At 39.0% G+C, this 13,440-nt stretch overlaps 1 protein-coding gene across 1 annotated transcript in view; it reads left to right on the top strand.

Moving 5' to 3' along the window:
• Window positions 1-6,612: 6,612 nt before the first annotated feature.
• htr2cl1 (5-hydroxytryptamine (serotonin) receptor 2C, G protein-coupled-like 1) overlaps window positions 6,613-13,440 on the top strand; it is a 150,306-nt gene continuing 143,478 nt past the window's right edge. Inside the window, exon 1 of the mRNA XM_052145252.1 lies at window positions 6,613-6,710. The gene's annotated coding sequence lies outside the window, so the exon portion shown is untranslated. The remainder of the gene's footprint in view (window positions 6,711-13,440) is intronic.

A 13,440-nucleotide genomic window follows, 5' to 3' on the forward strand; every position in this document is an offset into this window, starting at 1 on the left:
GAAACAAATGACTGAGTAATCTCTTCAATTATCAAAATACTTTTTGAATATAACTGTATTCTGATTTTAACTATAGTGAAACACTAATATTTTGTATTTAATATACGTAACCCATTACATGTATTCCGTTACTCCTCAACTCTGCTTATATGTCATGAGCACATGCACCACCCACTGTGCACTCAGACACAGAATCTTTTTGCCATTATGGAGGAATATTCAGAGGAGTATTCCTTATAATACATGGAGGCTTTTTTGTGTTTGGAACATGCTGAAAGCTTTGGCATTTCCAGTTTTATTCTCTTGAATGAGATATTTGCATGTGAGCCAACTTGTGTGGGAATGTGGAGGGGTAGAAGGGGAGAATTTGCATTTTCACTAAGAGTCTCTCTCTCTGTAAAATCGTCTTTAAGAAGCGTGCAGAATATAATACTGTTTTTTTCATGTCCTGAACACGGTTATTGTGTGAGCACAGTTTTAAAGCATTATGACACTGTTTTGGGCTATTTGCAGAATAAGGCCATGGGTTCCTCCAGCCTCAGATGTAAACAGAAGAAAGCTGTAATCAAAGCTTAATGTGTCTGGTAGAGAGTGTCTTTTCAGACCGAAGATTGTGTATTGCAAGCTTTTATTCCTATTCTTTTACAATGCTAGTCATCTTTACATTTCCTCAGGGTAAACAGTGTGGTGCCATAATGTGAGAAGTTTTGTTTCTATAACTGACTTCAACCACAGAATTTACCCTACGGGGCTTAATGTGCTTTTTAAAGACTGTAGCTCAGAGAAGGTCTATAGTGCAAATGCTAGATAAAAAAAAGGAACCCAGGGGAAAAAAGTTAAGATCACTACCTTTTCTGGTATGACCTATTCTTCTACAAAGCCCTTCATGATAGATGTGTGTGCAGCAGAGAGTCAATGGGATGTGTGAATAAGTGCATGCACATGCGGGGTTGGAAGGCAGATAGAGTCATTTGATATTCACCAAATATACCTTTCCTTAAAGTGGGGGAAATTTGCCTTAAAATATCCCTCGTCATTGTTGAGTAGTCTAATGATCCAATCTGCAGGCTGAGGCGGAGAGGATGGCAGGATTACCCTTCAGCCATTTTGATAACACTCTCTCTCTCTCTCTCTCTCTCTCTCTCTCTTTCTCTCTGAGAATGTGTGTGTTATTGTCACAAATTAACTTTTACTTTATGTGGCAATATTTGCCTCCTGGATTTGATTTTGGCGTTTGTCTTACTCTAAGAATTTAGTCAACATAAATTCATGTATTATTCCGTGTATAATTAGGCTATATACAATTTTAAGAACTATATCAGATATTACAAATAAAAAAACAGAAGAAATAATTAAAAGGGCATTTTCCCCCCCTACAGTTTACAACCCCAATTCCGAAAAAGTTGGGACAGTATGAAAAAAGCTAATAAAAACAAAAAGGAGTGATTTGTAAACTATATTTAGCCTTTGCTATATTGAAAGCACTACAACTAAACATTATATGATAGTTTAGAGCAGAGGAGGGTGGGGCGTGGCTGGAATAACAATCAGCCTGATGGGGCGGGCAAGGGATAAATGCTGATGGTGAGGACAGTTCGAGAGAGAGAATTACAGGGAGCGTGTGTTTGTTTGTGTGTTTTTGGTTCAGTTTTTCATTAAACTATTATTTATATTGCCAAGCCGGTGCTCACCTCCTCCTTTCTATTGAAATGCTTTACAGATGTTTTACCTTTACATTGCAACTAGGGATTCCCCGATTGTGAAATTCTGGGCTGATACAGATGTTTAAAATAACAATTTGGTCGATGGCCGATGCCGATACTGATTTTTTGTTTTGTTTGTTTATTTTGTTTTTGCTGTTATTTAATCACCCTTTTGTGCAGGTGAAACAAAGAAATGTTCATTATAAAAATGATTTAGCTGTTTTTAAGTCTTTAAGTCATCACACTATTTTTGACTGAGTACAAATTCAATCATGCAAATTTATGAAACAACATTTAATATAACTTTCTTTCAAATAACAAAGATTCTTTTTGCGAAAAATAACTATCAAGAGCCTTTTTATCCTGCTATACACCTGCTATACAGCAGCATTTTTCACTAAATCACAGACCAGACAGTAAAATACTCCCACTCCACCGACATTTTCTTGCACTTATTTAAAAACAAACCAAACGTGTACACAGCATCCGTTGCCCTCTTAGGTCATGCCAGAGTCATGTCCAGCCAGTGGCTGTGGGTGGCATTATAGTTCCTTCCACCTGTTGGATCTTCTCCGAAACTGTAGCTGGGTAGGCAACTGTTGTCCAAGTCGACCACAAATATACAAGTACAAGACCACAATATACATATAAACAGATAAACATCGGCCACTGCCATCGGTGAATGACATCGTATTTGTCGATAGGCCGATGTCAGTCAACAAGGTGAATATCGGCCAATACCGATATTTGGCCATTACATCGGTGCATTCCTAATTGCAACAAACTCCAAAAAAGTTGGACAGGGGCATTTTAAGACTATAAGCAATAAGCAATTTGTTGAGTTAAAATAAGGCAGTGTGAAACAGGAGATGTTAAGCCTAGTCCTTCATGAGCAAGGATCGTTCAAGACTTGTCAATTTGCCAACAGATGCCTCAGCAAATAATCCAGCCCTTTGAGAACAATGTTCCCCAAATAAATGTTGGGCATTTCACCCTCTACAGTGCACAATATATTTAAAAGATTCAAGGAATCTGGTCAAATCTCTGTGCGTAAATGTCAAGGAGAAAACCCACTTCTGAATGAGCGTGATCTCTGATACCTCAGATATCACTGTCTTAACAAACATTTTCATCTGTAATGATATCATGAGCATGGGTTTGGTATTACTTTAGAAAATCTTTGTTAGTCAACACTACTTGCCACTGTATCCACATATGCAAATTAAGACTTTAATATGCAAACCAGAAGCCCTACGTCAACACTTTCCAGAAGCGCTGCCAAGTTCTCCTGGCTTGGTCTCATCTTATATGGGAAGTAGATCAGTGGAACCATGTTTTTTGATCCGATGAGTCCACGTTTTAAATAGTTTTTGAAAAACACAGCCGTCGTGTTCTCTGGGCCAAAAAGGAAATGGACCATCCAAGCTGTTATCAGGGTCAGGTCCAAAAGCCAGTGTCTGTATGGGCCAGGGGTGTGTCAGTGCCCATGGCATGAGTAACTCGCACGTCTGTGAGGGCACCATTAATGCAGACAGATATGTACACATTTTGGAGCAGCATATACTGCTACCCACCACCGTCTATTCCAGGGACATCCTGGCATTTTCAGCAGGACAACGTCAAACCACATACTGGCCGAATAGGCAGAGATTGCGGATGCTTGATTGGCCTGCCTGCAGTCCTGACCGTCTCCAATTGAGAATGTGTGGTGCATTATGAAGCACACAATATGGCAATGTATACCCCTTACAATTGTGCAGCTGAAGACATGCATAATGGATGAAAGGGGGAATAGTATTCCACTTTTTAAACAAAACAATCTTGTCTTTTCAGTGCCTAAATGCTTAATAAATGTTATTAGAAGAAATGGTGATGTTTCACAGTGATAAATACTCAACTGCCTCAAATTTTTTGGGGTGTGTTGCAATCATCTGATTTGAAATTACTGTACATTAAAAAAAAAAACAATGAAATTCACAAGGTAAAACATCATATGATGTTTAGTTGTAGTGTTTCAATAGAGCAAAGGGTTTTTAGCCTTTTTGTTTTTATTAACATTTCACATACTGTCCAAACTTTTTCTGAATTAGGGTTGTACATTTTGGGGGCATTATTGTAATTTTGGGTGGCATTTTTTCACCGATCCCTTTCTGACCCTAATGTGTTTGGTTGTGTACTTATGTGAGTGTGTTTGTACCTATAGTTTGAGAATGAATTTGTATCCTAAAGTGAGCTAAATCAGACAAAACTTTCTTTTGGTGACATTTTGTAATGTCCTCATTTGGAAAAACTATCCTCACTTTAATAAAATGTTTATGTTAGATATAGGTTTAAGTCTCCTCACATTTATTCTCTATCCCTCATTGATAGGCCCAGGGGAGGGGTCTTTGTCTCTCATGTGTGAATTACAATACATATTCATGATCATTCACGCCTCCTCGCATATGACCTTTCAACACTAAAATTGTCTTACAAAAGTTAAATTACTATATTGTTTTGTATGAATGAGTGATCAGGATGGTTTTCACATAATTTTGAAGAAAAAACTCTAGGCTACAAGATCCAGTTCTCAAAAGTCTTGTGGACAAATGTTTAGTATGTGTTATATGACCTTATTTCAGTGACTTAAAATTTTATTTTTTTCAAAAACCATGCATAAACGTTATTTTCTCAAACACAAACTTGTACATGTTGCTTACATATTATTGTAGCCCAGTTTGTGCTGAATACAGTATTATCAGACTTTAGCCTTTAATATGTTTTTAAGCAATGGAAAAAAGCACAAATGTCAAGGCATGTCAAAACTTCTCCAGTGCCCAAAATACCCTCAGACCCCAGAGGGTTAAGGTGTGGATAAGGATTAATTTATTGTAATTAATAATAGAAGTATGGGATGTGCTCATTTAGATAGATTACTTATTGTGTGTGTGTGTCTGTGTGTGTGTGTGTTTGATAGTTTGTACTGTATAAAAATCATTATGTCTATGGAGAGTTATAATAATGAGTACCAATATGTATATGTGTGCAGGTATGTGTGTGTGTGTGTGTGTGTGTGTGTGTGTGTGTGTGTGTGTGTGTGTGTGTGTGTGTGTGTGTGTGTTTGTGTGTGTAGGTGTCTGAATGCATGTGTTCAGGAGAAATGGCCCTGTGAGGTTTGGCCCATTAGACTTGCAGGGAATCTGGTGTCTCCAGGTCTCTGCACTCATCACTTTGCATAAATGCCACCGTTAATGCATAGCACTCGATGGAGTTACTCTTCCTAAGGTAGGAGTTCCAATTTCATACTCATCTGGGTCCAAAATACAAGAACCATTTCACTACTCTGTAACGCCAGTAGTGCAAGTAGTGAGTGCTGCCTTTTATGATTGCACTTGAGACATTTGAGTTGGATTTGAATGACTTTTCAAATCCCATAATTTTCATCATATCATAAATCTGCAATTTTATTGCCCTACTCCTCATGCCCTCAAACCATTGCAAAGTTCCATTTGTCCAAGTCTGGCTTTAGGTTGAAGCTCAGGTCCCTGCTGTTGTCACAAATGATATGTCAGGAGCATGAAGAAGCCATTCGTAGGAGCACTGCTGGGTCTGTATAATTTAATACGAGACACTCAGCAATGGGCCAGTGCCAAAATGCTCAACTGCAGATCTCATCTAATCATATTCCTCTCCACACAGCACCATGCAGTTGTTCATAATTGGCTCCTTCAAATGTGTTTTGTTTGGTATGTTTAGTCATACCCCATAAGAGAACTGACATTCTTGTCTATAAAAGGTTTGACCACACTTGCGTAACTCTAAAATTTGGGTGAATCACATGAAACCTGTCAAGAAAGGTCCAGGTCATATTTCATGCCAAAATCACACACACACACACGCACACACACACACACACACACATAGTGTTTCCATGTTTTATGGGGACTTTCCATAGACATAATGGTTTTTATACTGTACAAACTTTATATTCTATCCCCTAAACCTAACCCTACCCCTAAACCTAACCCTCACAGAAAACTTTCTGCATTTTTACATTTTCAAAAAACATAATTTAGTATGAGTTATAAGCTGTTTTCCTCATGGGGACCGACAAAATGTCCCCACAAGGTCAAAAATTTCGGGTTTTACTATCCTTATGGGGACATTTGGTCCCCACAAAGTGATAAATACACGCTCACACACACACACACACACACACACACACACACACACACACACACACACACACACACACACACACACGTAAGATGAGTCTTATTCTCATTACTGTAATACAAAATATATTATAAACATAATAATAATAATAGCAATCATATTTTTTTCTTCTGATCAATAATAATAATGTATGCTGATTTTAATAAAAAGATAATTGTATTCCAGTTATTTTACAGTAACTAGAATATAATTTAATCATCGAGGATAATAGGGATGGAATAAAAACAGACAAACAAACTTGATTTACGTAATGATAATTATAATGGGAATGTCATTATAAAAATTGTCTGAGGAACGTCTGAAATATCATCTCAGGTTTGGCACTGCATCGCCGCTCAATGCACAAATACAAGTCTTTTTATCAAAAGATAATTCTGCATGAATTTCTTTTTTTTTTAATGGTGCGAAATGTCCTCAATCTTGCTCTAATTGCACATTCAGTGTAATTAAAGCGGACCGTCCAGTTGACACGCGATCACAATAAACGCTGGCTGGCCACCACCCTCGCAAACCGTGGCCTTGTGCCAGAACACAGCTGCATGAGCAGAACGCCGGTGGATCGTCGCGTCTCTTTGAAATGCGGCTGGTTGCAGACGATGACGATGACGCGCGCGCGCTCTCTCTCTCTCGCCGCTCTTCAGTCTGAATGAGCACGAGCCTCGTCCTGCCACAGGCTCGCGTTCTTGAAGAATTCGTGATCAATGAAAGTGAACGAAGACTAAATAAGAGCGGACAAACGCGATAATGCGTCCACAATTGGCAGGAGAGAGGGGCAAGACAATTCCTTAATGGGTGAGTTAAGCATAACAAACATTTTTTGTTGGTCACCTGCAAGAAAACACTTGTAGCTGTCTAATTGTATGATTCGCTTTGAATGGACGTGTTTTTGCAAATATGTAGCCTATGCAATTTCGCATTACCTCGTTTTTGAAAAGATGAAGAGAAAAACAACAACAACAACATTTAACAACTGCAGTTGGTATCTTTCCCAATCGTTTTTCATGTGGTGTGTGACTCATCTGTTAAAAGTAAACGAAAGTTACATTGCATTATTGTTTAGTTACTTGTGTATGTAAAAGAGTCTACGTATAAAAATGGATAGCAAATAATGAGCACTTTTTTCGACGAGTAAATATAGACTTAAGACATCTATTTAGATTCTATTGGTTTGCCAAAATTTGCTGTTTAATCAATGCATGTTCGAAATGTCATTGCAGTTTATTAGAATACTTGCAGTATTAAACTTGCTGTACTGGAGGTTTTTCTGTGAGAGATTAAGCTCATAGCCCGAGGGTGTATTGATATGCGCAGTGATGTGTAACAGAACTTTAGTCTTCCCTCTGCGCATCACTTCACACCCATTAGGCTACTCATCTTATTAATCAAGTAATTTCAACTCATTAAGTCAAACATTTGTATGAAATAGAGTCATGACCTTATACAAGTTACTCCACAGTTAGCCTTCTATACACAATTCACTAGTAATAGAGAGTGTAAAATGAATCCGTTTTTAGTGACACTTAAATGCTGTGTCTTTGTTCAAAGAACGCCAATTTTACATGTCTCATGCAATGATATGTAGAGGCAGACTGATCAGCATGTATATGGTCTTGGCAATTGTAAGAGCAGTTTGCTGCGCATGTTTGCCTTGAGCTGATTAAAAGTAGCCTAATGATACATTAATGAGCATGCGTGTACTCGGTTCAAAAATTGGAATCGTTTTGAGCATCTGTCCTAAATTCGAGGCAAGTGTTTTCGTGTTTGAATCAGATTGTGTCGTGAGATTTTGCGACACAATGTCTCCGCATTCCTTTGCGATGATAAGAGAAGCAGGGGTTATGCGTAAAGGGGACTTGGAGAGGTACGCACCCGAGACGCGTGTATTAAGTTCGAAAATGGACACTGTAATTAGAGGAGATTACGCAATAAGGCTGACATCATCCGAATACAGAGTGGCATGCGTAATTGCGCAACATTTAACGTCGTTTAAGACCGAAATGATGGGAATGGTTGAATGACATTGTTAATTCCTATGTGTGTTATTAAAATGTTTACACAGCAAACATTTATCCAGATATTTAAGTAATTTGAAAATGAAAATTATTGAAACTCATTAGAAGGTGTGTGTATGTGTGTGTGGGTGGGTGGTTTACTATGACATTTTTTTAGGTTACAAACTGGTAATTACAAGGGTATTATGCTATAAATGTCATTCATGAGGACATTTCTAGTGTCCCCATAATTCAAATTGCTTAAAAAAAACATACTAAACAATGTTTTTTTTTTGAAAATGTAAAAAGGCTGACCGTTTTTTAGGTTTAATACTAGGGGATAGAACCAATAGTTCATCCAGTACAAAAATCATGATGTCTATGGAGAGTCCTCAAAAGGATAGCCTCACCAACGCACGCCGATTTTACCATTGAATTCTTTAGTCCACCACCCATGAGGCAATTGAAGGTTTAGGGTTAAATTAAATAACTCGTTAATCCACGTTTTCATTGCTCATGTTCTTTGCTTGCAATCCAATATTTTACAGAACAACTGCACTGATCCACTAACACATGTGCATGCACGCATGCACACAAAAGCCAACCCAAAAGATGTGCAGAGTTCATATGTGATCTTATCTTATCTGGAATCAACTTTCACAATGCCCTTTTTTTATCTCATGAGGTACACTCAAATTAGATATTAATGTATCACAACAGAGCATGCATGCATTCAAAATTACTCAAAAGATTCTTTATACATGACAAAAGACACCTTTTCTTACAATTTTTTTTAATTAACCTTACAGGCAGCACCAAACTACATCAGTCCTGACTAAAGCCACTAATAAACTAATAATATATTGATACCAGTTTATACTTCCATTTGCCATTAACAAACATATACTGTAGTTAGGCATCATTCTTAACATATTAGCAGCTAGTTCTTCAACATTTAAATATATCAAATCAAATTTCATTATGTTTATTATGTTCATAACTATATTAATGTATTTTCAGTTTTATCTGTCTATTCAGCATTGTATAATGCAATAATGCTTAATGGGTTATTCATGAAAGTTATAAAATGTTAATATATTTTATATAACATAAACTACCACAAAGAAGCAGATCTGCATCTGTATATGCTGCTTTGTTTGTGTTGTTTTTCCTATGAAAATATGCACCAGACCAGTAGTTCCCAATCTTTTTTACCTTGAAACCCCCTCTACTTATATATAAGTCTACACATACAGTATATCACCACTCTGGATGTGCGCTCTCTCTCCTCACGCTCTATGTGAGACGATCATTCAAGCCAGAGTACTTATTTGCAAATTGGTGTTCTTCCCGATCTGAAGACCTGCAGAGGTGCGCAATGCTCCCTTTCCTGCAGGAGAGGCTGGAGTGGCAGCTGTTCTCCTCAACCTTGAAGGTCTATGAAGCCACTGTAGCAACTCACCATGATGCAGTGGACTGTAAGTTGTTTGGGTAGCAAGACCTGATCATCAGGTTCCTTAGAGGCACCCGGAGGCTGAACCCCCTTAGGCCATGCCTGTTCCCCTCATGGGATCTCTCTGCTGTCCTCTCGGAGCATTCGGGGAGCCCCGCTTGAGCCGCTAGAATCAGTCAAACTAAATGCCCTCTCTTTGAAGATGACATCCTGATTGCGCTCACTTCCATCTAGAGGGTTGAGGACCTGCAAGCGTTCACTGTCAGTGACCCGTGCCTGGAGTTCGGTCTGGCAGACTCTCACGTCATCCTGAGACCCCTTTGCTAGATTTTACAATCTCTGGGTTAAGCCAGTCTCATCCCTTGTTTTGACAGGTCCGAACATGTAGAATTCGATAATACACAAGTCACGGACCCTGGGTGTCCTTCCTCCCTAGCCCTCTGGCTCCGAACTCAGCGGAGGAAGTTTTCAGCCAGACCCACTGCAGACACCGACTTGCCTGCACTGGAATAGGTGCTTCACAGTTTCTGATTATTTCAATATTATTCCTGTGATGTATTTTCCATTTTACGGTCCCCCTGTCGGCAGACCTGCGTCTCCCTTGGGTAGAGCTCCCTCTGCCCCCAGTCGCTGTGAAGAGCTCCTACCCGTCGAGGCAGGACCTACCACCTTGCCACTACCATGTGTGGCTGCTAAGCCCATGTGATGTATTTGCCACATGTTAACCTCCCCTGTTGGGCAGGATGTGGTCTCCGCAGGGACTTTCCCCCCTGAAAGAATAGTATTGGAAAAGAACACCTTCCCCGATGCGTGTTATAGCATTAGATGCCCCCAGCCGCATCTAACACTCTATGGAGAGAAAACATAGAGAGAGAAAAGGCAGCGGCTGGCGTGGCCGGCTCCCAGGCTAGTTACGTCGCTTCCCTTCCTCAGGGATTTGGTTAACTATATGACGTCTCTTGGGGCTTTGGGGAAGGTTACGTGCAGTCTGATGTACCAGCTATTTTCACACACAACAGCTTGCTTGCACCTGCATCAACAGTCCACGTAACACGTTCAGTGTTGTGGCGTTTTTAGATAGGGATCCCTTGTGTCACTACATCGACACAACGTTGAGTGAGTGACAGAAAAGGAACGTCTTGGTTGCTGTGGTAACCTCCATTCCCTGATGGAGGGAATGAGACATTGTGTCCCACTGCCACAACAATGTACTAGGGTGCTAAAATGGCCGGGATCCTCAGCTCAAAACCTGTCTGAACAGATGCACGCTTCCCTCCTTAAATACCCGTATGTCCGGGGGAGGGGCATGCCAATACTGTTCGCCAATTCTCATTGGCCTTTTCTCAAAGATAGAGGTAACCGAGGCTCTCAATAGAGACCCCTAGTTTCACTACATTGACACAACCTCTTGTTCCCTCCATCAGGGAACGGAGGTTACGACAGTAACCGAGACATTTCTCTGACCTTCTCCCTCTGAGTCTGTATTTTGTGGGTCTCAAAATACAGGTGAGACCCTTTTGTTCCATGGGTAGCATCAGAGCTGGAATGAATCACACATAGGGGCAATGTGATGTCCACTCACTTTTGACTAAATATAACATTTTTATTTCTGAAGTTTTAAGTTTTAAGAGTTGCGGATGTGATTTTTTTATTTTTTTAGATGTTAAAATGCTTTCTCCTAACCCATCCTATATGCAGAGATATCTTTAAGTAAACTATTTGTTGGTTTCCCCGAGAAGTGTAAACATTGTGGCTCTATGGCATTTGAACATTTCTCTGTTTGTTTGATTTGGCTCAGCCGACCTGGCACAGCAACACTGGTTCAACCAATGACACGAGTTTGGGGCAGAACTATCTGTTAGTATTTCAGAAGGCTGTCTGAAAACAACATTTATTTTCGTAATTCCTATATGGCACTTGTGGTGTAGAAATTACACACTAAAGCTTTAACTAGGCTCTAATATAAAAAAATGAATAAAGTTGAAAACAAGGCAATGCCCTCTGTCTGAGGTATCATCAAAGTGCTCCTGCTTCCCTCTTGAAGGTAACTGACTGATCAGAGTAGGAAAATGTATGCTACTATACCCAAAGTGGGATTAAGAACTGAGAGGCCCATGAGCCCGTTCACCATGGAGGCCCCCCCTTGATGTGCCATGTGACTATGTTCCAATTTGGTTGGATTTTTCAAATTGACAGAAGAATAGTTTGGAGCAGTGTCTTACAAGGCCAGTTATATGTACTTTTTAATTATGAACCAATCCAAAATCATGCGTTATTAATAGGGATGTGCATGGTATTCAAATTCCAAAATCAATATTTGGTTATTCGGCACATGCTTAGAGGTTTTCAACCCGATCTGTGTCTGACGGTACCCGACAAACCTACAGGTTTTGGGCCAGGTTCGGGTCAGTTTTTCATGTAGGCTATAGGGCAAGTTATGGGCTGTTCACACATGCTTGAGGCCATGTAAAGATGCACTAGATGGATGTATTTGATAATTGTGCCACAACTCACTGTAAAGTTTAAAAGAACTTTAATATTTATAAATGCATATTAAGACACCTGTGTTACAAATAATTGTTCAGGACCTTCAGGATTTTTTTAGACACTGTTAACTTAATATTTATTAACACATCTCGAGACACCTGTGTTCTGTTTCACCATTTGTTGCACTGCATCAATCTTTTTCAGCGCTGGTGTCACAAATCGACATTCTGATAAAGTTCAGGTTGCAAAGAGGACTTAATGTGACTGATACACATGGTTTCAGGTTGTTTTTCACCTGGCAAAGTTTCAGCACTTGATAAATGATAAGACAATGTTTCCCCCTTTTGCTCTGGTGTGCAGACAATAATTACAGAAGTTAAATGCTGAATCATTTAAAAATCAAAGCATCCCAAATAAGTCCTATAATCCATGGGTTCGCTGCCTCATGGAAAGAGAACCTGCCTGGGCAGAATTAGGCATTTTCCATTTATTAAGAATAGGCTTACTATGTTGCAGGCAATGACACAGAATAGTTGTTTTTTTATGCCTTTATGTGATTTTATAATTTGAAGATCTATCTATTGTGTTATTTAGGCTCATAGCTCACTGTGCACAGGCATCCATGGCAATACGTTCTTATATCCAGAGTCCCTACTCCCGACAAATAACACAATAACCATTCGTGATCTCTCACAGTTAACCAAATATTACAAAAGGTTACCGTGCACATATTTAGGGTATTAAGGAACCTTTCTCTTTATCATTAAACATTAAATGCATGCAGGACTTTTTTAATTCCTCTATACTGTTGTACGAATTATGTTGGTTATATGAATTTAAACCATCAGCCTTGTACACAGCCAGTGTAAACTGCACCTTATCTTTGTTTTTGGAAGCTTTTTGTGATTCAGACACTGTTCTCTGTAGTCCTTCAAATAAACGCACTTCACCTGTGGGATGCAGATTCCCTGAGCATGCACTCGAGTGTCTGTGCTCGAGCTGCTATCTTCCAGCACACATTCAGCCAAAAATAAAGGAATTTCACATAAGGCTGGCATTTACGTGGATTTAAAATAGGTATCTCAAAATAAATAAATAATATATTAAGAGCTCTGGGATCTTTGGGTTTAGAGTCACCTGGGCAACAACCTAATCGGCCCAGTGGTTAATCTGTCCCTGACTATTCCTCTTCAGTTGTTCAGTATTCATAAGTGTAGACGTGCCTTTCACATGGATTGACAAGTGAGGAGTTCCTTTATTTTCATATGTCTGTGGTTTTAAAGGCATATTTTAAAGGCCTCTGGATTAAATAAATCTGCTAAATTATAACTAACTAACTAACTAACTAACTAACTTTAAGTTGTCATTTGTTTGTTTTAGTTCCCGTGGCTTGTTGCTTACTATAAACTTAAATTAAAAGAAAGTTAAATTCAGCTGCTACAGATAGCCGGTTTTACTTGATATTTGTTCTGTTAAAAATAAAAAAATGATCATCTTGATACTGTTTTAAAAAAAAAAAAAAAGTGGGCCACCATTTCATTCAGATGTTCTATTTTCATCATGTTCTAATTTTAAATCTGGACATTCCGAG

This window comes from Xyrauchen texanus, chromosome 2 (assembly GCF_025860055.1).
Source record: "Xyrauchen texanus isolate HMW12.3.18 chromosome 2, RBS_HiC_50CHRs, whole genome shotgun sequence".
Taxonomy (NCBI): Eukaryota; Metazoa; Chordata; class Actinopteri; order Cypriniformes; family Catostomidae; genus Xyrauchen; species Xyrauchen texanus.